The sequence below is a fragment of the Protopterus annectens genome, chromosome 3.part0, assembly GCF_019279795.1.
Source record: "Protopterus annectens isolate FY-2018-M chromosome 3.part0, PAN1.0, whole genome shotgun sequence".
Taxonomy (NCBI): Eukaryota; Metazoa; Chordata; order Ceratodontiformes; family Protopteridae; genus Protopterus; species Protopterus annectens.
In genome coordinates this window covers 844,252,999-844,277,136 of record NC_056731.1, presented here as the reverse complement: position 1 = coordinate 844,277,136, position 24,138 = coordinate 844,252,999, and the positions used below count along the sequence as shown (strand labels likewise).

The window sequence follows — 24,138 nt, the reverse complement described above, 5'->3', positions numbered from 1 at the left end:
ATTATGGCAGTGTTTCAGTATTGATGGGCAAGACAGTTGCAACTTTAAAATAATTTGCTGTTTCTTGAATCTGCATCAGCCAGCAAGCCAAGTTGCTCTGATGTGATAGTCAACACATTTAGCATGGAATGTGTAGACCATTGAGCTGTTTTCATTTATGGAAATATGAAATGTAAGGAGAAATCTTTCATACATGGTGAATACTTCATAGTCCCACAACAGAGAATAAGATCTTTATAATTGTGCATGTGTGTCCCTGTTCCTTTTTTACTCCTTGTCTGTTGCAGCTGGATGTTAGCCTTTCTAGTAGGATTGATTGAAACAGTAGCACATTTTATAAAGCAATTAGATGGAGGTACTTATTTAGTTTGCACTTTCTGCATAAATTATTACAGTATTCTTTATTTGATGGAAATGTGAAGAAAAAAGTGTGAATACTGTGATGACCCTCCACTGGAACAGTAATCAAGGAGCCTAATTCCTCACCACTGGCAGCAGTGGAGGACATACATTGGGAGGATGACAGGTACATACACAGTATTTCTAGATGCTGCTTTCTGCATCAAGTGCAATTTCCCTTAGGAGCACATACAGACCACAGTAGAGTTGAGATCTCATTTGATTGGCTAAGCCAAGACCTCCAGCATCCTCTCTGTCCAACCAATGCTTCTTGTCCCTGCCCAAGTAGTTGACACACACACATACTCTTTGAGGTTTAATTTACACACACACACACACACACACACACACACACACACACACACACACACACACACACACACACACACCTGGGAAAGGTTGGCAAAGGTTTACTAGCTATGCCCCCTTTTCCCCAAAATAAGGTAGCTATCATTACCACTAGCCAACTCGTTATCAGCTACTTTAAGGCCCTTAGCAAAGGGTGTCCAATCTTATTGTATAATATTGTTATTAATGCAAATGGTAGGTTGACCAAGAGCAAGGCTATTAGGAGTGGCCCACAGAGTGTCACCAAATAAATATGCAAGTACTCTCGAAACTTAAATATCTCTAGACAGATCAGCCATAATGAAAAGTTTATATATATTTAATAATAAATAGTAAAAGAACAAGAAAATAGTGTATAATCACAGTGATATCAGAGTTTAAAATCTCAGGAAATATTTAAAACAACATTGCAAGACAGTCTGAAATATCTAAACTAAGCTTTGCTATATTCCTGACTATATCCATGAAAATTATACTGTTCCCTAGAAACTTACTTCATCAGAGCAAGGCAGATATGGTGAATGGGATTCTTGTCAGGTCCAAGACAGAATACAGAATGCCCTGTTTCTCTAAGAGACTTCTGAAATTAATATCTCAAATATTACTGCTGGGGTGGCTTGAGAATGACATCATTTTTTGTCATCTGTCTCTATCCCATGTGAAACCCCCACTGCTGGAAGCTTGGCAGTATTTAGCATGTACCTGTGGAAATGCATAGACCTTAGATCTTTGGCAGATGCTGGAAGTCATAAAACAGTTGCATTCCTTCTTACTTTTAGAGATAGTAATTAGTTCACAGTGAAGACAATACATAAAGCTTCTTAGCAACGACATTGTTTCTCTGGCCAAGCCTATAAAGCAATTTCATTTCAGCTATTTTTCTAAAATTTACTAGACTGAGGTTAACCTCCTGCATTCCAGTTTCCAGTGTTAAAATATATGCATTTAAACAGTTGCAATAGTGCATTTACATTTCTGTTCTTTTCCAGTAGGGTATGCTATGGTTACATTTTAAACACAAGCACTTAATAAAATACTTTTTTAACCCCAGTCTGTACAAACCAGTTTGATAAACACATGACATAGAGTTCAAATACATTTGTAACACAAGGATCTTATTTAAATCATGTTGATATTCACAAATTACATATTAGTTACAGGATTCCAGATAACTGTTCTGGCAGTATCCCCCTTTGTCACACTTCTTCCCTCCAGTGAAGCCTCAAGCTAGTTTTTCAAGTGACCCTTGTGAAACGTTGCTTGAGAGAGGCGAGCCTATCTGGGAATACATTACCCCATTCCCTGTCTTGATTGCCCATTTGTGTTGGCATTGCTAACCCCACTGGGGTGCTGCACTGTCATATCATATGCCTGCAACCCTAGGCTCCACCATAGTAATTTGGGATTTTGTTGGCTGGCTCCCTGTTGCCAGAGATCTTTCTATTTAGCACCAGGGACCTCCGTATCTTGATAAGGTTTCATGGTGTTAACATGGTACACTCTGTGCCCCTGCCTCCTGCCTAGCAATTCTACCATGTAGTTAACAGCACTGACATTCCTTACCACTTTGAAGGGTCCCTCCCAAGCTGCTTGCGGCTTATTGTGTCTGACAGGAATGAGAACCATAACCTGCTGCCCTACAGCATACTCTGTAGCTTGAGCATTCCTGTCATACCACACCTTCTTCTGCTGTTGGGCTTCTGCCAGCTTCTCCTGGGCCAAGCCCATGAGTTCCTGGAGCCTTGTCCTGAGGTTTAGGACATATGCCAGAACAGACTCCTTGTGGGGTTAACACTCTCCCACTCATCACAAATCAGATCTAGAGGTCCTCTCACCCTGTGCCCATACAGCAACTCAAAGGGTGAAAAACCTGTGGATTCCTGGGGCACCTCTCTGTAAGCAAACAGCAAATGGGGCTGATATTTGTCCCACTTCTTCTTAAACTGGTCTTCAAATACTTGTAACATAGTATTTAGTGTAGAGTTTAACCTCTCCACAAGACCATTAGTGTGGGGGTGGTAGGGAATGTTTTTTTAGGTGCTTCACTCCACAGTGCATCCACAAACAAGACAGCAGGTCTGGCATGAAATTGGCACCTCTGTCACTCAGTATTTCTTTTGGGAACCCTACCCTGCTGAAAATCTGTATCAGATCATTTGCCACCTTTTCTGCCTCGATGGTGGACAGAGCCACTGCCTCAGTATATCTGGTAGGATAATCTAATACCACTAGGATATACTTCTTCCGTGTGGAACTTGGGGTACTTAAAGGCCCCACAGTACCCATAGCTACTGTCTGAAATGGCTCCTCAATCACAGGCAATGGCATCAAAAGAGCCTTGACCTTGTCTCCTGGCTTGCCTACTTTTTGGCACTGCTCACAAGTTTTGCAGTACCCTGTTACATACCTGGAAATCCTAGGCCAATAAAAGTTCTGCATAATACATCTGTTCGTACACATTATGCCAATATGACCTGCAAAGAGAATATCATGGGGTATGGCTAGAAGTGCCACACCATAGGCTGTAGGCAGTACCAACTGCTGTATTCTCTCACCCTCTAGCCCTCCCTCAGGGTTCCACTCTCAATAAAGTAACCCTTTGTCCCAATGTCCAGATTCCCCCTTTCCCTGAGAATCAGGTGCCTCCCTGGCTACCTCCCTCAAGCCTTGTAGTGTAGAGTCTGAGAGCTGAGCCTGTCTCAACTCTCCCTTTGTAACCCTTCCCAGCTCCCCTTCCACAGGAAGTCAGGTATCCTCTGACAGCCTGGGTACTACTATTCACCTCTGCCCTTGCAGTCACTCTGTCCAAGGGAACATCAGTACCCACAAGTAGCTGTGGCTCATCTTCAGTCTCACTGCTACAGGGTAGCTCCCTCTCTGAAGTAACCACTTCACCAGTCCTGGCTTCAGGTGTGTGGTCTGTCTGGGTCCCTCCAGGCTACCAGATCCACATGCTTGTCTTCAAGCCGACTGCGTGTAACTGCATGCACACAAGGTACTGCATTGTCAAAATCATTCCCTATCAGGACATCTGCAGGGATATCCTCAAACACACCTACTTGCTTGCTTCCTTTTCCACCCTCCCAGTTAAGGTGAACCCTAGCCAAAGGTATTTGGAATGGGGTCCCTGCTAAAGCTCTGACTGGAGTAGAGTGCCCAAGCAAGTAGTGCTTCTCTTTAACCATTGCAGGCTTCACAATGGTTAGGACAGAGGCTGTGTCTACTTAGCAGTGACCTGTTTGCCATCTACTAAGATAGGATATAACCTCTCGTCGTAGTTTGTTACCCTTGTTGTCTCCAGACAATGTACTGCTGGCATTCTGTCAATCCCACTTACTGACTGTCCCACCTTTTGTTCCCCACCTTACCTCTGTGGACATCTATATGTTACATGGCCCCACGGGTTACATTTAAAACATTAAACCCTTGCTATTGGTTGTGTACCTGAACTAGTGGTTTACCCTGCTACTAGCAAACTCTGTTAGGGCGGTTTAGGCTGCCCACCATGGATTCCATTAGATGCATGTGCCGCACTTGGGTATGCTTTTCCTGTGCAGTAATGCCCTGCTTCCAAGGTATAGGTCTCCCTTTTCCCCAACTCATCTGCGGTGCTACATTCTCTATCTGCCAACCAGATTCTCATGTCCTCAAAATACTAAGGCTTTGTTCCCTCATCAAAAGTTCTGCCAGCTCTTCATAAGTGGTGACGTAACACCCACTCACCCATCTATGAAAATAAGTGCTAAACTCAGCAATATATTCACACACTTTCACCTGCCTTACACCTATGCTCGCAAAACTTTTTTGTATAAGCTTCAGGTGTTAAATTAAAACACTCTAATAAACAATTTTTAACTGTATTATAATTTAAGAAATCAGTATCACACAATTTAGAAACAGCAGTTACAGCTTTACAATGGAATAAGGGGGCCAGGAACCCTATCCAGAGCCGTGGGTCAACATTATACTGTTTACAAACCCTTTTAAAATTATGAATAAAACTATCAAAATTATCACTTTCTGAAAACTGTTGAAGACATTTACTGACGTTTATTGCTTTTGGGGTTCTGTTATTCCCTCCCCCATTACCTTCACAACCCTGGTGAAGAGTCAGCATCTCCTTTTCATGCTGCCTCTGCCTCTCATTTTCTAGACATCTCAGTCTTTCTGCTGCTTCTAATTCCATTTGTTTCTCCTGCACAGTCTCTCTGCTGATTCTAGTTCCAACTGTTTGGCCTCCAGTTCAAGTGTCTTTAACTCCAGACAGATTTTTTAAGTCCTCTGTGGAAAGGTTGAACTGTCCATTTTCTGAGAACTGTACATCCCCAAGGTCAGTCTGGTTGTCCTCCTGGTTGCTCATCTGTGATGCAGTTGTGACTAAGGCTGCAGTCATTTCTGCTTTAGTCAGGTTGGCATGCACCAGTCCTTTGTCTTGGCACATCTCAGCCAACTGGCTCCTTGTCAGCTTGCCATACTCCTTTGCTGACATCCTTGCCTGCTTTCTCTGACTAACTAAGCTAACAAAAAATAAAACTATTGTGATATGAAACTCTGAATGTCTGCAGTGTGGCTGTTTGAGACTTCAAACACCTTCTTTAGTGACCACTGTTCACAAACTACACAAGTTCAATATTCACACCACTGAATCCCAGTATGTGGATATCCAACCACTGCTCACCAGTGTGACAACCCTCTACTGGACCAGTAATCAAGGAGCCTCAGTCCTCACAACTAGCACCATTGGGCACGTACACTGGGAGGATGAGAGGTACGCACAGTATTTTCAGATGCAGCTCTCTGCATCAAGTGCAGTTTCAGTTAAGAGCACACAGAGACCAGAGTCAGTTTGGGGCTGGTTTCTCCCTCTTTCTCCAGATCCCTATAAGACTCCCCACTGGCACAGCTATAGAGTTGAGATCTCAGCTGAGTGGCCAAGCCAAGACCTCCAGCACCCTCTCTGTCCAACCAGTGCTTTGTGTCCCTGCCCAAGTAGCTGACACATACATTTTTTGTGGTTTGAGTTACACACACGCACACACACACACACACACACACACACACACACACACACACACACACACACGAAAAGCTGGCACAGGTTTGCCAGCTATGCCTTCTTTTCCCCAGACTATAAGGTAGTTATCACTGCCACCAGCCAACTCGTTATCAGCTACTTTAAGGCCCTTAGCAAAGGGTGTTCAATCTTACTGTGTAATATTATTATTAATACAAATGGTAGTTTGACCAAGAGAAAGGCTATTAGGAGTGGCACCAAATAAATATGCAAGTACTCTCAAAACTTAAATATCTCTAGACAGATCAGCCACAATGAAAGATTTAAATATATTAAATAATAAACTATAAAAGAACAAGATAATGCTCTCTATATAATAATAGACATCAGAGTTCAAAATCACAGGAAATATTTAAAACAGCATTGCAGGACAGCTTGAAATAAATAAAGAAAAATATCTAAACTAAGCTTTGTTATATTCTTAACTATATCCAAGAGAATTATACTGTTCCCTAAAAATTTACTCCATCAGAGCAAGGCTGATATGGTGAATGGGTTTTCTTGTCAGGTCCAAGACAGACTACAGAATGCCCTGTCTCTCTTAGAGACTTCTCAATTAGTATCTCAAATATTACTTCTGGGATAGCTTGCAGAATGACATCATTTCTTGTCATCTGACTCTATTCCAGAAGAAACCCCCAGTGCTGAAAGCTTGGCAGTATTTAGCATTTACCTGTGAAAATACACGGACCTCAGATCTTTGGCAGATGGAAGTCATAAAACAATTGCATTCCTTCATACTTTCAGAGGTAGTAATTAGTTGACTCCAAAGACAATACAGAAAGCTTCTCAGCACAGACAGTGTATCTTGGCCTAGCCTATAAAGTAATTTAATTTCAGCTATTTCTCTAAAATTTATTAGACTGTGTTTAACCTCCTGTATTCCAGTTTCCAGTGTTAAAATGTATGCATTTAAACAGTTACAATAGTGCATGCACAACTGTTCTTTTCAAGTAGGGCACACTGTGGTTACATTTTAAGGATAAGCAGTTTATAAATGACTTTCCAGAATCAAAGCACAACCCTCCCCAATGTCTACAGAAAACCACTAAGTCAGAAATGAAAAACAGGGATAAAACCTGGGACCACTGGCGCAAAACCAAGACCCCCTCAACTAGACAGAAATTCCTAGAACTACGCAATAGAGTCAAAGAGCTAATAAAACAGGACAAATTCCAGTACTACCAGTCTGCCCTAGACTCCTCCGAACACAGCCCCAAACAATTCTGGTGCTCCATGAACTCCATCGTCCACCCAGGTAAAGTCAGTACCCCTCCTCCTAACATCCCTCTCTCCTCAGAAAATATTGCTACCTCATTCAACACACACTTCACACAAGCCATACTATCACTAGCTAAACAACACAACCACCCTCCCCTCCAACCCACACCTTCAACTACTAATCTCCCCACTGCCTTCTCTTTTTCTCCTGTACCTACCTCCAACATAAAAAAACTCTTAACTAAACTTAAACCCACCAAATTAGCAGCAGACAACCTCCCAAGTGAATACCTACAAATCATAGCTGATGCTCTGGCCTACCCAGTATCTATCTTGATTAACCGATCTCTGTCAGAAAGTTATGTTCCCACACTGTGGAAAGTATCACATATAATTCCCCTCCACAAAGGCGGACCCTCCACAGAACTAACCAATTACCACCCCATAGCTATTCTCTCTCCACTCTCCAAAATACTAGAGAGATGCATACACTCTCAGGTCTCAGACTACCTCCTTACTAACAACCTCCTTTCCAATACTCAGCATGGTTTCCGACCAAACCATAGCACCACCACTGCCTTACTCTCCTTTACTAACACTATCCTTCAGCATAAAAGCAATGGCTATCTCTCCTCTGCTACTTTCCTAGACCTATCTAAAGCATTTGACATGGTCCCACACAAACAACTTATCTCTGTCCTCAATAACCTATCCTTTTCACAATCAGTCACCAACTGGTTTCAGAGTTACCTGTCTGACCGCCAACAATCTGTTTGACATATCTCCCCAACTACCTGTCTCCATAGGGGTTCCCCAAGGATCCATCCTTGGACCCCTACTCTTCTGTGTTTTCACAAATAATCTAGCCTCTGCCACCACACATGGCACACTCATACAATACGCAGATGACTCGACAATCATCTGCTCAGCCCAGTCCCTACCCAAACTGCAAAAAGTCACACAGGAAGCCTTTTCCTCTGTTGAAACTTGGTTATCCGGTGCCCAATTAATACTCAACCCAAACAAATCTAAACTACTCATCTTCCAACCCACCAAGCATACTCAAAACAACTTTCACTTTAACATCACAGCAAAAGACAACACCACTATATACCCAACTGAACACACCAAATTGCTAGGAGTGGAAATAGACAATAAACTAAAATTTGACATTCACATATCCATGACCATAAAAAAAGTCCACAAAGATCTAGAAGCGTTATACAGAAATAAGCACCTTCTCACCAAAGCAGCAAAGATTTCAATAGCAAATTCCCACCTTATCTCCACCCTACTTTATGCCTCTCCAATATATACCAACCTAAGGCAATGCGATCTAAACAAGCTTAGAGACCTGCTACAACAAAATTGCCAAATTCGCCACAGGGGCAGCCTACCGTAGTCATCACTGTCTCTCACTTGCTGAACTGGGCTGGCTTGAACTCCCTCACCTCCTTCAATGGTATCAACTCTCACTCGCCCACAAACTAGTAAACCATCCACTAAATGTCCCATCCCTCCAGAATCTACTCTAACCCTGTCTCACCACCAGACCACTAAGATCCAGCAACAAAAATCACTTGCAGATCACTAAAGCCAATAACTCTGCTGGTGAAGCACTATTCTCTTGCACCATAGCCAAATTATGGAACTCCCTCCCACCCACAATTACCTCCGTACCATCATGCACCCACTACAAAACTTTACTAAAAGCACACCTAAAAACATGCTGGCTATGCCCTTGCAACTCCCACTCTAAAATCACCCACCCCATCCAACCACTTCCTTTCTTTCCACCCCACTAACTACCTTGATTATAGCAAGCTCAGATGCTCATAAGCCTAGTACTTATTATACAGCAGGAACTTCTCATTGTTACATTTGTTAATGTTTGTTATGTACTTCACAGATAAAGAAGCTAGTTATCTACTGATGTACTTTGTTCTTCATCTGTAAATATGTTGTAAGTAATTGCTATATAAATTGTTAATCGCTATGTAATCCAATGCAACTACTGTCTGTTTATTTTAACTGTGGAGCTTTTCTCCCCTGGCCTCCGCTGAAAATGGACCTACGTCCAGATGGACACTTCCGGTCAACAAATATAAATAAATAAATAAATAAATAAAATAAATAAATAAAATACCTTTTTAGCACAGATGTCTGTACAAACCAGTTCGATAAACACATGACATTCAGTTCTAATACATTTGTAATGCAAGCATCTTATATAAAGCCTGTTAATATTCACAAATGATGTATAATTATTTACAAAAGTCCAGATAGCTGTACTGGCAGTATCTCCTTTGTTGAAAATACAAAGAAAGGGTAGTTATGGGTAGTTATTTTTTCAAAAGTTACTGTTGTTGCTGAATAGAAACCTGATTGTAAAATTATTAAGGTAGGTGGAGTAATACATGTTCTTGTGCATTGACACTATTAGAAAGCTTGTGCAGCAGTTCTTATGTTTAGCATTGCTAATAGTAGTCTTACTTCTGATTGCAGAGTATAGCTTCTAGTTTTGCTGTTTTCTTATGCACTCATATACACCCAGTATAGTATTCTATGGGCCTTCAGACACTTCTGTACATAGCTGGAAGCAAATGTAATTTAGTGAATTACTGATATCATTACTTACATTTGTAGTTGTGCAGAAGAAAAAAAAATGTTTGATTTGAGTACTGTGGGCATTTGTTCTTGACGTATAGCAAAAGGTGTAAGGTAATAAGATGATTTGAAAAGATGTCTTGTTGTATTCAAAAAATATGTTGTTTAGCTTTCATTAAGAGTATAAATATTTGAAATGGATTGATATGCTCGGTTTTAATATCCTGTATAGCAAACAGGACACAGATAATTCAATTTTGCTTTATTAATTTCTGAAATAAGATCATGAAGGTTAATCATGATACTTGCTTGAGTTTAGTATGACAGGTACTTGAAGAGGTGTGTGTAGGTGCTATTATTTTAAATACTTCTGAATATATTTCATTTATTTTACAGGATACTAACTTCAGAAAATTTTATGAAGTATTGAACATAGCTGCCACTGAGCTATTCTGTAGAATATTCTCATCCTTCTGTTGTTTAGTAATGTGTAAAATATTGTTTTATTTTGTATAGTAAAAAAACAAGCCCATATTCCATTACATAGTATACTGTATCCAGTGGCTTATGGTAACAAGAGTTGTTTAGTTCCCATTACACTTACTGGAAAGCTGTTTTCTGTTAAACTTTCCATTCGGCCAATTTGCTCTTTTAACAAGAATAAACCGTTATATCCTTCAGTAATTTTTATAACGTGAAATGAGAAAAGGGGTCAGTGTGCCTTGTTCAGTCACTATCCTCCCATCATTGTCAGTGATTATAGTCAGGTGCTTGACATCATATATCTTCTATGCAGTTTCATTTCTTTTATGCTCCTCATAACACAGTATCTTTCCTGTTCAAACCACAACTATGATCTTAATGTAGTTAAGTTTCAGTGTCGTCATCATCCAGTACCACTGAGTTACATTTGACTCCTTTCATTATACACAAAGAAGCACCTATACTTAGAGTTTAGCAGGCACAGAAGTAGATTGCCAGGCCTTTTTTCTATCACAAACAAACAAACACACACACACACACACACACACACACACACACACACACACACACACGAGCATATCAAACAAACACACACCTGTGAACAATTTTTATGTACCAGTTCATCTCTCCTATGTCTTGTGGATACAAGAAGAAACCAGAGTACCACTCCAAGTGAACATGGGGAGGATAAGCAGACCCCATACAGAAGGTAGATCAGCTGAGACTTGAACCAGTGGACCTGTTGCTGTACGGGGATAATGTGCGTACTACACCATTGTATTTCCCAATTTCAGTGTACTGAGTGGGATTTTTAACTTCCTGTCCATTGCTTTACAGTGTTTTAAGTGCTTTTAGTATAGTAATTTATCTTAATATTTCTGTGAACTAGGGTGATACCAAGATTGCTGCACTCAGAAAAGCAAGTTGACTAGAACTTTCCCAGTGTGAAAAAGAAAAGAGGTATAAAAAGGCAGTAAAACTGAATATGATGTGTAAAATTCAGTAAGTGGCCAAGTCACTACACTGTCTGGATGTCAGCAAAGAAGAAGAAATCTGGAGAAAGTAAGAGAATCCACTAGAAGAGGAGAAGAAAAAACTCTGGTGGGGAAGAGTCTTGCAGCTGTTCAGCAAAAGTAGTTCCGCTTTCAGCTTTGATATACAAGATGGTCTCCACTAGTTTAGAGGAAAAACATCAAATGCATCCAGGAATATTTAAAATAAGTGACTTGGGAAATATATAAAGTCAAATGACAAAAGGCTAGAAAGAAAAGAAGAAGCTATAAGCTGTTCAGATATAAAACTACATAAATCAGAAGCTGAAATGAAGGATGACTTGCTGAATGTGAGGCATCTCAAGAAGAATTTTTTCAAAAACAATATTTAGAAGGTAGAGCATACAGAGAAGATGTGCGATTTTATGCTATACCAGGGAAACTGGAAGGAATGAACAGCATTCATTTTATCAAAGTATAAATAAGCACCTGTCTAGTATTCCACAGCAGGATGCATTAATTGAAAGTTCACACTGTGTGCTCCAAATCCTGTCATGCAAAAAAGCAGAGACCAATAGTTTTAATGATACTGTCATATCAGCAGAAAAAAAAAACTGCTCCTGAAAAAATATGGGAGAACGGAAACTTATTAAAAACTAGGGACGCAAGAGCATCTGTGGAAAATTATTATTTACTGTCCATCAGGCAGAAGAGAGCTGAATTTATCACTGGACTTGGGAGATGTTGAGAGGCAGGTGTGAGATTCAGTTTGCTATATCTAGCTGTAGTCATATATGTATAATGTCTTTTTGAAGTAAATAGTATGTTATATTCTAATGTAGTTCTGTACAGTAAGCAGAAATATTTTAAATGTGAGGTCCAGGAGTTTTATCAATGATTGCTGATTATGCTAGTGCTGTTAAAGTAAGAAAAAATATGGATGTTAAGTTATCGGAGTTTTATACTGTAACAAGATAAGGATGTTAATAAGCAGTATAATAGTGGATCTTGGGCTGTTGGGAGGGATGAAAAAATATATTGGTGATATTACATGCATATTAAATCATAGTATTTTCCCTTGGTATTATAAAGGTTGAAGTACAAGCTAATATTCTCAGTCGCATTTATATCACTCTTTCGAAAGATGAAAATAGCGAACGCTATTACATCCAACCTAAAATATCTACACCACAATATATAGAACATTCAGAACAGTGAATCTTTTCCCATGGAAGAAATTTGCTATTCCGAAACACATACACACAACAGAAGCACACCAAAAAAACAGGAATCCACACACATACACTTAAAATCCTACATCTAACCCTACACTAAACTGTACATACACTATTATCTATCCAGTTACCTTAACCCAAACCCTAACCCTAAGGTCCGTCACTATCGCACACTCACCTAACCTGCGCTCTAACCATAACTCACTTAACCCGCCCCTAACCCTAAAGTCTGTCACTATGCACACTCACCTGACCTGCTCCCTAACCCTAACTCACTTAACCCGCCCCAACCCTAACGTCCACACAATCTCACACTTACCTATACCCGACCTGTAATTTACCACCAGAGCACTGAAAATAGCGAAGCCACAGAACCAGCCAACTGAATTCTTTCCCTAGGAAAAAAATTGGTGTTCTGCAGCTTCGCTATTTTTAGCATTCGCTGAATAGGGGTCGATATTAGAACAGTCAAAGTTTTAAAACTTCGATGTTCTGATATAGACCCTCTTAGTCTATGCTACATACAATGGTATTTTTTTCTTTTTATAAGCAAACCAGATAGAAAATGAAAAGCATGAAAAATAGTAGATGTTATGTAGTCCAATCTCGCCTACATTCTTACTCACGGGTTCGGAGCCGAATATCGGCTCCGACTCGGCCAACTTTTATTTTCTAGCACGAAGTCTCTAATTGGCTGGGCTAAACAGGTATCCCATGTTGCACTGCTTCATAGCCCCAGATCTCGTTTGCCGTTCGTATAGATAGGACGTGGTCTCGCTTGGCTGTGGCTAAGTATCTCAAAATTTCTATTTTTCTCTTCAGAAAGTTGTTGTGATTCAAACAAAAGCTATTTTAATAGCTATTTCTTCTTGTTTACCGTATATATATTTGGTTGAAGTGTTGCCTGTGTGTGAGTGGTATTCCTAACTGTTCTGGTGGGCTAGGCCCTGTTTAAGTTAGAGGACCTAGTCCTCCTTTTTGTGCAGTGTTTTACCTTGTACTTGGCTTCCTGTATTTCAGTGTGTTTTTTTTCTCTCTGGTCAAGTTGAGTGTTGTAGTACTAGAACCATTTTACTTAGAGGTTCTTGGGGTTTTGTGTGTAGCTATAGTTTCCCGCGTTTGCGGTTTCCCGGCTAGGTCTCCCTTTCATCTTGGTGTAAACCTTTGTGTTTTAAGAAATGTTCCAAATGTAGCTACAAGATGTCTATTACAGACGGACATTCAATGTGTGTGTATTGTCTAGGAGCAATTCACTTGCAAGAATCCTGTAGCGTTTGCCACGCCTTCAGTCCGAGGGTGCTACAGGAAAGAAAAAATAAACTTATATTGAAGGGACTCCTAAAACCTTCGTTTGAGGAGTCTTTAGACTCGACTTCGAGTACTCAGTCTAAGTCTAAGGCTCAGTCTAAGGCTTTGAAGGCGAAGAAAAGATCTCCAGCTCTGTCTCCTTGGAGCCTCCGAAGAAAACTTCAAAACTGGACTCTACCTCCTCGGCGCCGCAGGAGGTATCTGTTGTGCTGGAATCTACCTCGGCTCCAATTTTATTGGAACCCATTCGGAGCCGGTCTCCCAGTGTCAGGCATGGCTCTCCTGATAGGAGATCCCAGTTCCCCTCTCTGTCCTGTAAGTCCTCCAGGCTGTCCGATTTGGATGTTGATAGGGTGATTCAGAGGCTCCTGCAGTCGCCGGTGTTGGCTAAATTATTCTCGGCTCTGACCCAGTCGGCTCTGGAGACCGTCCCGATGCTTGTGTCGATGGTTCCTCCTCCGAGCACTTCCTTGTCTTCGGAGCCGGAGTGCTCCACTCCGAGTGATGTTCTTATGCCGGCTCCGATATCCCCCAAGGGTTTATCGGTGCCGACATCGGCTCCAACCATGTCGATCCCGTCCACAAGTTTTGATACTCGGGTTTCCTCTGTTGGGCGCGAGGGGGATACTTCGGGAATCTGTCGGTTCCAAGCCTCCCCCTCGGCGCATCGGCTCGGGGAACCCTAACGCCGGTCGTGGCCTCGGAGGCCGGTCGGTCCTCGGATTCGGGGGGACCCACCTTCGAGGTCATGAGGAGCGCACTGGCAGATCTTCAGTTACATCACCCGGATTGGTCATTCTGTCCCCTTCCACCCCGGCTAGAGCCTCTGATACCCCCCTATCCATGGATGGCGGAGCCCAAAGGTCTGGGGATACCCCCATGAGCGGCCCCCAACTTTCTGAGGGTCCCTCAGAGTCCGTGCCTGAGGAGCCCCCCAGAAAGAAGTTGTGCAAGAGGAAGCACATAGACTCCCAGGACGAGTCTCACTTCTGATACTGACCTCGAGGAGTCAGAGGGGTCCCCCAAGTCATCCTCTGATGACGTCTCTTTCTCTGACATCCTGGAGATATTGAGACAGAGAGGTGACTGGCCGTCCAAAACCCCCTCTGAGGAGGAGTCGGTATTCCTCAAGGCCTTTGGAGCTCAACCCTCCGCCTCCTGGGTGTCTCCACCCTTCGACGAGCTCCTGGATTTCATTTGTCGAAGGGTGTGGGAGAATCCTGATTCAGTGGAACCTGTGCCCAGAAGGCCCAATAAGTTTCTTTCTGCCCCACCGGGGAAAGAGTTCCTGTCCAAAGGGGTTTCTGTAGATGCCATGGTGGTGACGGCGGCCAAACAGCAGGAAATAGCCGAGTCTTCTTCTTCCGTCCATCCTCCTAACAAGGAGTCCAGGAGCATGGACCGCTATGGGAAGCTTACCCTCTCGTCAGTGACCTTCACCCTGCGGTCGCTGAACTATCTTTGTCATTTTACTCGGCTCCAGAGAGATCTCCTCAAGGAGTTAGGAGATACTCTAGCGGATAACGTACCTGAGGCGTTAGCACACACGGTTAATGCCCAGGTGTCTACCCTCAATTCAACTGTCAACTCGTCCATGAGGCTCATTTCGTATGCAGCCGAGGGGGTAAGTAGGGCAGCTAGTTCAGGAGTAGCCCTCAGGAGGCAAGCCTGGATGTGCCTGTGTCATTTCGTAGAGGCCTTCAAGTCTTCCTTCACTGACGCCCCCTTTGATGGGTCCTCACTTTTTGGGACCAAAGTGAAAGACACCCTCACCAGATGTGAGCAAGAGGGAAAGACCCTGTCTGCCGTAGGGGTCCATTTTTCCCTTCCCTCTAGGAATTACCCCAAGGCTCAGAGAGGAGGTAAGATGTGGTTCAAGGAATCACAGACATTTTTCCCTGCTGCACAAGGTGAGTCCCCCTCCAGAGGCAGAGGAGGGGGAGGTTATTCTGGAAGACGCCTCCCTAAAGGCAGAGGAGGCCCCTGCAACTCGGGAGACCGTGATTCCTTTCGCGGTTCCTCTTAGCAGCATTCCTGATGTGCTGCCCATCTGTGCTATTCTGGAGCCAGTTGGGGACCGCATTTTGTTGTACCAGGAAGCCTGGGCAAGCATCACCCAGGATCGATGGGTACTCCGAATAGTTTCTGGAGGTTATACCATTCCCTTTTTGTCAGACCCCCCGCCCTCCAGTCAGGAGGATTCTGACGTTCCACCCAGTCAAAGGGGTCACGCAGCATTAGAAGCCTCAAAGCTGCTAAACAAAGGAGTCATCCAACCTGTCCCCTCAGACCAAATTGGATTAGGGACTTACTCAAGACTCTTTTTGGTGCCGAAAAGAACAGGGGACCTGAGACCCATTCTAGATCTCAGCCAATTAAACCACTATGTTCTGAAGTCCATGTTCCGAATGGTCACCCTTCAGTCCATTTTCCCTTTGCTGGGAAAAGAAGTGTGGATGTGCTCCATCGACCTCAAGGATGCTTACTACCATATCAAAATGGACAGGGCATTCAGGAGTCACTTACGCTTCTGGCTGGGAACCAGTCATTTCCAGTTTTGTGCCCTGCCCTTTGGTCTCACCACAGCCCCCAGGGTGTTCAGCAAGTGCTTGGCGGTGGTGACAGCTCACTTGAGACGTCAAGGATTCCAAGTGTTTCCATACCTGGACGACTGGCTCCTCACCGCCCCCACCAGGCATCTTCTCATCCGGGCCAGGGACGCTAGCATTACCCTCTGTCAACAACTAGGAATTACCTTGAATTGGGAAAAATCTACCTTATGCCCTCACAGAGTGTCACATTTATAGGCGCAGAGCTAGACACCGTCCAAATGCGAGCCTTTCTGCCCCAAGAAAGGATTGGAGTATTGCAGAGTGAGGTTCATGCTTTATTACCCCTCAGGAAAGTACAAGCGAGATGGGTGCTTCAGCTTCTGGGATCCATGGCAGCTACCATTATGTTTAGTGCCTCTAGCGAGATTACACATGAGGCTTCTTCAGTGGCTTCTCTTTGCCCAATGGTCCTTTCAGAAACTCCCCCTTTCCCACCAGATCCTACTCACGGACCGATGCAAGCAGGATCTCCATTGGTGGCTATGCCCCACCAATCTGGACGAGGGAAAACCGTTTGTCCCTTAGTCACCCGTCGCCACGGTGACCACGGACGCCTCCCAGATGGGGTGGGGGGGCATTATCTTGGCAGGACAGTCCAAGGCACGTGGTGAGATCATGAGGTACATCTGCACATCAATGTTTTAGAGATGAGAGCGGTGCTATTGGCATTGCAGGCACTTCAGAGCTCTCTTCCTCTGGGAACGATTGCAATTCACTCGGACAACATGTCTGTTGTGTGGCACTTAAGCAAGGAGGAACCAGATCTTACCCCCTGTGCAGAGAGGCCATGCGAGTGTGGCAGTAGGCAGTATCTTCCCAATGGTCTCTAGTGGCAATGCACATTCCGGGGAAGGCCAATGTGATAGCAGACAGGCTAAGCAGAGCTATTCTGATGCCTTACTAGTGGTCCCTGAACCTTCTGGTTGCAGAACAGATTTTCAACAGGTGGGGTTAGCCTTGCTGCGATCTTTTTGCCAGTCCCCTCAATGCCAAATGCAGTAGCTACTTCACCCTGATCCCCCCACAGGGGGAGTCACCCAGGGATGCTCTAGTCCACGATTGGCCCTCCAGTCTGCTCTATGCTTTCCCTCCATTTCCTCTGTTACCAAGAGTGATTCGGAAAGCCATATCCTTGGGAAGCAAGATGATTCTAATTGCCCCACACTGGCCACGCCAAGTCTGCTTCTCCTTTCTTCATCAATGCATGGTGGGCAGTCCTTGAACTCTGGACCCAGTACCATACCTGCTGATGCACATGTCGGGGCAGTTTCATCCCTCCCTGTGGACCCTCAGGTTGACAGCCTGGCTACTCCACTTCCGTCATTAGTCAGACTTCATCGTTTTTCGCCTGAGGTGGTGCACATTTTATCCTCTTCTCATAAGTCTTCCACCTGGAAGATTTATTCCAGCAAATGGAAGAGATTTTCCATTTGGGCTCAGGCCCAAGGACTTGACCCTTACACAGCCTCAATTCCTGCTGTTTTGGATTTTCTGTCCATGCTCTTTCAACAGGGTTCCGCCACTGCTGCCATTAAAGTGCAGCTGGCTGCTATTTCGAATTTTCATACCTCCTACGAGCCTTCCCTTATGGCACATAAACTCTGTAAGGCCTTTCTGAATGGCACCTTGTTACTCCGGCCTCCTGTGTCAGGACCTATCATGCTCTGGGATCTAAACTTTGTTTTGCAAGCCCTGACTTCCCCACCTTTTGAACCAGCTGCCTCATGTAACTTAAAGTTCCTGTCTTGGAAGACTGCTTGCTTGATAGCCATCATATCAGCTAGACAGGTGTCAGAGATTCAAGCTTTGTCCATCAAACCCCCGTATTTAATCTTCCATAAGGACAGGGTTTCTCTTAGACCTAAGCCATCCTTTCTTCCTAAAGTTACATCTACTGTTAATCTCAACCAGTCTATTGAGCTGCCAGTTTTCTTCCCTCAATTCTCGAACAAAGCAGAGTTTAGATTTCATCAATTGGACGTGCACAGGCCGTTACGATTCTACTTACACAGGGCAAAACAAATACGGAAAGCTGACCAATTGTTTGTGTCTTTTTCAGAAAGTAGAGCGGGATGCCCCATTTCCAAGGTTACAATCTCCAGATGGATTTCAAGTTGTATTTCCTTTATTTACTCCTCTGCGGGCAAAGATCTACCATTCCCAGTCGAGGCTCACTCTACCAGGGCTGTTTCTGCGTCAATAGCTTACCATGCCAGACTTTCTTTGGATGATATTTGTGCTGCAGCCATGTGGGCTTCCCCACACACCTTTATTACTCATTACAAACTGGACGTGGCTTCTAGGGGCCGGGCTTCCTTTGGTTCCACAGTCCTCAGGAGTATCTTCTTTTGAGCCTCCCAGGATAAAGGTGCTAGGGACACTGTCCCGTGAGTAAGAATGTAGTCGAGATTGGACTACATAGCATCACGAACTTATGTACTCACCATAACGTCCGATGTATGTAGTCCATCTTGCCTCACATTCTTACGTACCCTCCCACCTGCCCCATTCCTGGAGGATTTGGAGACTGAAATTGGCGTTTGAGTACCCTTCAATGGCAGTTGTTTTTTCTTATTCCCCTTGATAGAGTTCAACTGTAGTGGGTTGTTGTTATGCATGAGGTGCGATTGTGGTTTTGCAGCAAACTAGATCTGGGACTATGGAGCAGTGCAACATGGGATACCTGTTTAGCCCAGCCAATTAGAGACTTTGTGCTAGAAAATAAAAGTTGGCCGAGTCGGAGCCGATATTCGGCTCCGAACCCGTGAGTAAGAATGTGAGGCGAGATGGACTACATACATCGAACGTTATGGTGAGTACATAACTTCTTGTTTCCAGCTTTTGAAAAGGGCTTTTCCAAGCATTTGTAAAGCTAGTGTCTGTTTTTCTTGTTTTGAAATTTTTCCACCAAAAAAGGCTTGCAACTAGAGATGGCCTGTGTACAGGTGCAGGGAATTAATCAGGAAAATGTTCTTCTATTTCACTGTTGCAGTATTCATTGCGATAGGGATCCCCTGCCAAGGGTGGCCCAATGTCCGGCCAGTATAACAAAGCCTTTAGGTTGTTCTAAGATATATGTCACATGTATGCTCCTCACATAGCATAGGGCATAAAGGTGGAATCCGGATATACTATCCTCGGAACTTGTTTGTTGCCAGTCCAAATTCCATCTCTTGATAGTCGGTCTGAAAACCCGTTCCATTTGCTGGTTCACTAAGTAAGTTCAGATAAGTGCCTCAGTGGGGTTTTTTTTGGTCTTTTTTCCTTTTTGATTGTTGGTGGTAGGGGTTTCATGTCATCAAGGAAAGGTAAATGCCAGTGTGGGAAACAGATTCTCCATAAAGATCATCATGAGCAGTGCTCATTTTGTCTCGATGCTTGCCACAACCATAAGTTGTGTTCCATTTGTCAGGCCTTTGTTCTCAAGATTCTTCGTAGTCATCTTTCCTCTTTGGTCTTGTGTTTGGAGAACCAATGTCTTAATCCTTTAATGAAAGACACGATGGAAGGAATCTCCCACTTTGAGGGTCAGCTGTCCTTGAAGAAGGCCAAGAAATGTAAGTCTGATTCTTCTGCTGTGCTACTTCTGCCAGACTTCTCTCCTGAGGCAAGTGAAACTCTGGAGGATTGCCTGGTTCTGCTGTTGGATTCTTCTGCTGTGACCGTTTCAGAGGCCAGCATGGAATCGAGCCTTATGCACATCTTCAAAGGCCTTACAGAAGTCCACTTCAGACATCTGGGGGAACCATAGCTGATGATTTCCAAGGGGCCTTGGGGTGTTCTTCAGATTTTCTTTGAGAAGAAGTTCCGACTACAGTTATTGAATGCTGTCCTGCGTCTGTGCCTTCCAGATTTTATAAGGCGATGCTCCTTTGAAAAAAAAGCAAAAGACTAAGCATGTTTCTTCATCTCCTAAGGATCCACAGAATGAATGGCAAATTTTCAGTCAAGGGTTTTTTAATGCCCTGATGGCTTTGAGACTTCCTCATGGAGCTTCTGTTCCAGATCAACCTTGGTCCTCTACTCCTCTCAAAAGACCTAGGGAACAGGATTCCTCTGAAGAGGAGGTAGATTCGGATGAGGAATCCCTTGCTTATTCTTCTCAGATTCCCACTCCTTTAGACTATGGGTCTGAGGAAAAGGAGTCTATAAGTCCTGACACTCCTTTCAAAGGAATTTCTTTTAAGGACATAATCTCCAGAAGGATGGAGTTCTTTAAATGAGATTTTGCCCAGGTTTCTGAGGTACAGAAGAGGTAGTATGAGCTCCTGCAAATGAACTCTCTGAGAACTTCTGCTGTTCCTCCTGTTTTGGCTACATTGTTAGATCCCATTTCTACTGCATTTGAGGCTTCTGATTCCCAGCCTCTGCCCCCAAGAAATCTGATAGGTTTTATAGGGTGCCCGAGGATGGTAAATTTCTCTATAAATGTCCTGATGTTGACCCTTCTGTGATGTCTGGAGTATCTGACAAGCCATCTCAGTTGCTGCCTTCTTCTAAGTTACTTCCTTCTGATAAAGACAGCAGAACTGTGAAAAGGCTAGTTAATAAGGTTTATATCTTTGCTACCTTAACTTTTAGGGATGTCAATTATCAGACTTGTATGTCCAGATACATTTTGTCTCTTCTTTCCCAGTCCTGTCAGGTAATTGTTGATCTCCCAGACTCTGAAGGAAAGACTTCTGCTCTTTCCCTGTTGAGACTTCTTCCAAGGTTCATATGTGTGTACTAGGCTAATGGCCCTGGAGCCTTTACAAGCCTAGCCATAGGATTACCCTGGCATAGTGCCACCCAACGTTAGTTCTCAGTGCCTCTGTTGAGTAGAGCCACTGGTGTTATCCCCGGGGTGAATTTTCTGTTTCCCATCCACTCATCAAGATTTCTCTTGAAGAGGGTCAGCAAGGTGCTCTGCTTGACATGTATGAGAAGTGTGCTCCATAGCATGGGCAGTCTCTGGGTTATGAACCTGCCCCTCCATCATGTTCTCTTAATTGTGGTAATGAGGTTGAAGTCTCTGGAGTGTGTAGTGTGGAGGGATTGGGATTTCTTTAGATGTAGCATTTCTAACAGAGCTGGGTCAGACATGGCTTTTTAAGTCAAGCAGAGATCGCCTCTAAGTAGGCGATATGAGACAGAAAATAGTTGGAGTTTTTTGAGTCTGTCCATATAGGACAAATGTTTAAGGCCTAGGATCCTCTTTGTGAGGTACTTTTGCTGCCTCTCCAGTTGTTGCAAGTGTCTAGCGCGGTACATGCCAAATGGGGCATTGGACTCGATGATTGGCCTAATGAGGGAAGAGTAGAGGGAGACAATGACCTTTTTCTTCCTGAATGCAAAACCCTTATTTATGAGATGTGCCACATAGAAGGACTTTCTAACCACAGTAACAATGGTGTCATCAAAAGAAAGGTTGCTGTCAACCTGTGTTTCCAGATCTGTTATAACATCTTCTGTGTTCAGTGGACTACCATCAATGTGGTAATTCATGGGAACTGGGTTTTTCCCAATGGGAATGATGACACATTTTTTGTCATTGAGCTTAAGGCCATGGTTCTGACACCAGTTGTTGGTCACAGTGAGGCCATTCTGTAGGATGTCAACATCAGTTGGGGAGTTAATAATAGCTCCCAACTTGCAATCGGCTGCATACTTTGTCAGCCAGAGTCCCGTCATGTTGGCCTTGACTTCAGAGAAGTAGATACAAAACAGGAGAGGCCCCAGGACTGAACCCTGTGGGACTCCACTCGTGACTAATCTGCATTCTGACTTGGAGTCAGCTACTTTCACATTGTGGGTTCTGTGAGCCAGTTTGCAACCCACCTAGTGATATAGGGGTTGATGCCAAGCTTAGTGAGTTTTTCTATGATTCCTGAGTGGGGAATGGTATCAAAAGACATGGCCAGATCAAGGTAGGTTGTATGAACCACCTTGCCTTCATCCACAACTCTGGTGACTGACTCAAAGAAGTCGACCAAGTTGAGCAGGCATGAGCTACCCTTCACAAAACCAATGTGATCCATTGTTTGGAGAGTCCCAATATCCTTGTTTATTAGGTCCATGATGATGTGTTCCTTAGCTTTGCATATCAGACTCGTCAGGCTAATGGAGCGATAGTTCCCAGGGTCTGTAGTCGCTCCTCCTTTGTGAAGAGGGATAACTGTAGCAGTGCGCCATTCAGCAAGGACAAAGCCTGAGGTGAGGCTGTGATTGAACAGAGCACACAGGTTAGGTGCCAGTTCACTCTGTAGTTCATGTAGAACACAATCAGGGATATTGTCAGGTCCCATAGAAGTTGTATTCTTGACCTTGGACAGTGCTGTTTTAACCTGTGCAGCAGTAATACTGGGTGCCTGGCAATCTACTGGTATTGTGATTGGTCCTTTGGGGAGGAGAGGGGGGTAAAGTATACTGGCAATATCTGTTGGCTCGGTATAGGAGGTACCATTGTGCAGTAGCTCAGAACAAATCTGGGTATTGCCGAGGAGATTCTTTAAATAACTATAGAAGGCCTTGTGGTAGTCTTTACTATCAGCTGCAATTCTGTTTTCATACCTACCTTTAGAGGATTTGATGAGGGATCTCAACTTTTTGTTGAGGCAGATAAGGGAGTTTTTCCAGTCTTGGGACTTCACCTAATTCCGCATCAGTTTCCTCCTTCTATTGTAGAGTAGTAAGTGGCTCGCCATTCCATTAAGTGTAGTTATGATGCAGCAGATGCTTCTTCCAGTGCTGCTGCCTTTGTTTCTGTGATGAGGAGATATTCCTGGCTTTGGCTTCAACCCTTGCCTGATGATAGTAAGGCTAGGTTGATAAATACTGCTCTGGACAACAAACACTTGACTGGTGAAGCTGCAGTTGATTTGTTTAAGTCTCTTCAGGATAAGAGCAAGGCCTTGCAGGAGCTTAAACATGTTTTTGTTTCTTCTGTGCCCAAATTTCAGAGAAATTACCCTAACAAGTCAGCTTTTGTTTGTAGGCAGCCTCACCCTCCCCCCAAGGTGAGAAGGATGGTATGCAGGCTTCTCCTGCTAAGGCCACCCAAACTTCTATGTCTCAGAAGTCTCCCTTTCCTAACAAACCAGGTGCTGTCTGACTATCCTAGTCTTCTCAGACACATTCCTCTTTCTCTTTGTCTTTCCTTTTCTCTTCCTGTTTGGTTAAAGATTACTCAGGACTCCTGGGTTGTGACCATCATCCACCTAGGGTATTTCATGGTTTGGAAATCTCTTCCTCTTTTATGGGCATTCCTCAGCCCCTTCAGGAACAGTTGCCTTCCTTTCCAGGGGTGATTTGGCATCTTCTGATGCAAGAAACTATTTAGGAAGTTCCAGTTTCCCAAAGGGGAAAGGGTTTTACTCCAGAATGTTTTTGGTGCCTAGAAAAGAGGGCACTTGGAGAAGTATTCTGGACCTCTGTCATCTAAACATCTTTCTGAAGGTTCCCTCTTTTCAAATGCTGCCCCTTCAGACTTTGTTCCCTCAGGCTTATGTGGTGTCTCTGAACCTAGAGGATGCCTGTCTTCATATCCCTATTCATCCCCTTTTGGGGAAGTATTTACATTTCTCTATTGCTTTTTGGCATTTTCGTTTATGTGCTTTGCCATTTGGCATTTCTTCTGCCCTAAGGTTATTCACCAAATGTTTCTCTCCTGTGATTGCTTTTTGCAGACCAAGCGGGATCAAAGTCTTTCCTGCATGGATGATTTCCTGTTTCAGGCATCCTCTCCAGAGACATAGTTGGAAAAAATTCTCAATTTTGCTATTTCCCTTCTGCAAGCTTGTGGTACACTATAAATTTCAAAGGCCATTCTGACTCCTTCATGTTTTTCTGGTATACAGAATCCAGACTGTTCCTTTGCT

The 24,138-nt window shown here is 43.6% G+C and overlaps 1 protein-coding gene across 4 annotated transcripts in view; it reads left to right on the top strand.

The window, feature by feature from the left end:
* PIGN (phosphatidylinositol glycan anchor biosynthesis class N) overlaps positions 1 to 24,138 on the top strand; it is a 1,150,670-nt gene that overhangs the window by 612,583 nt on the left and 513,949 nt on the right. The window lies entirely within an intron of this gene.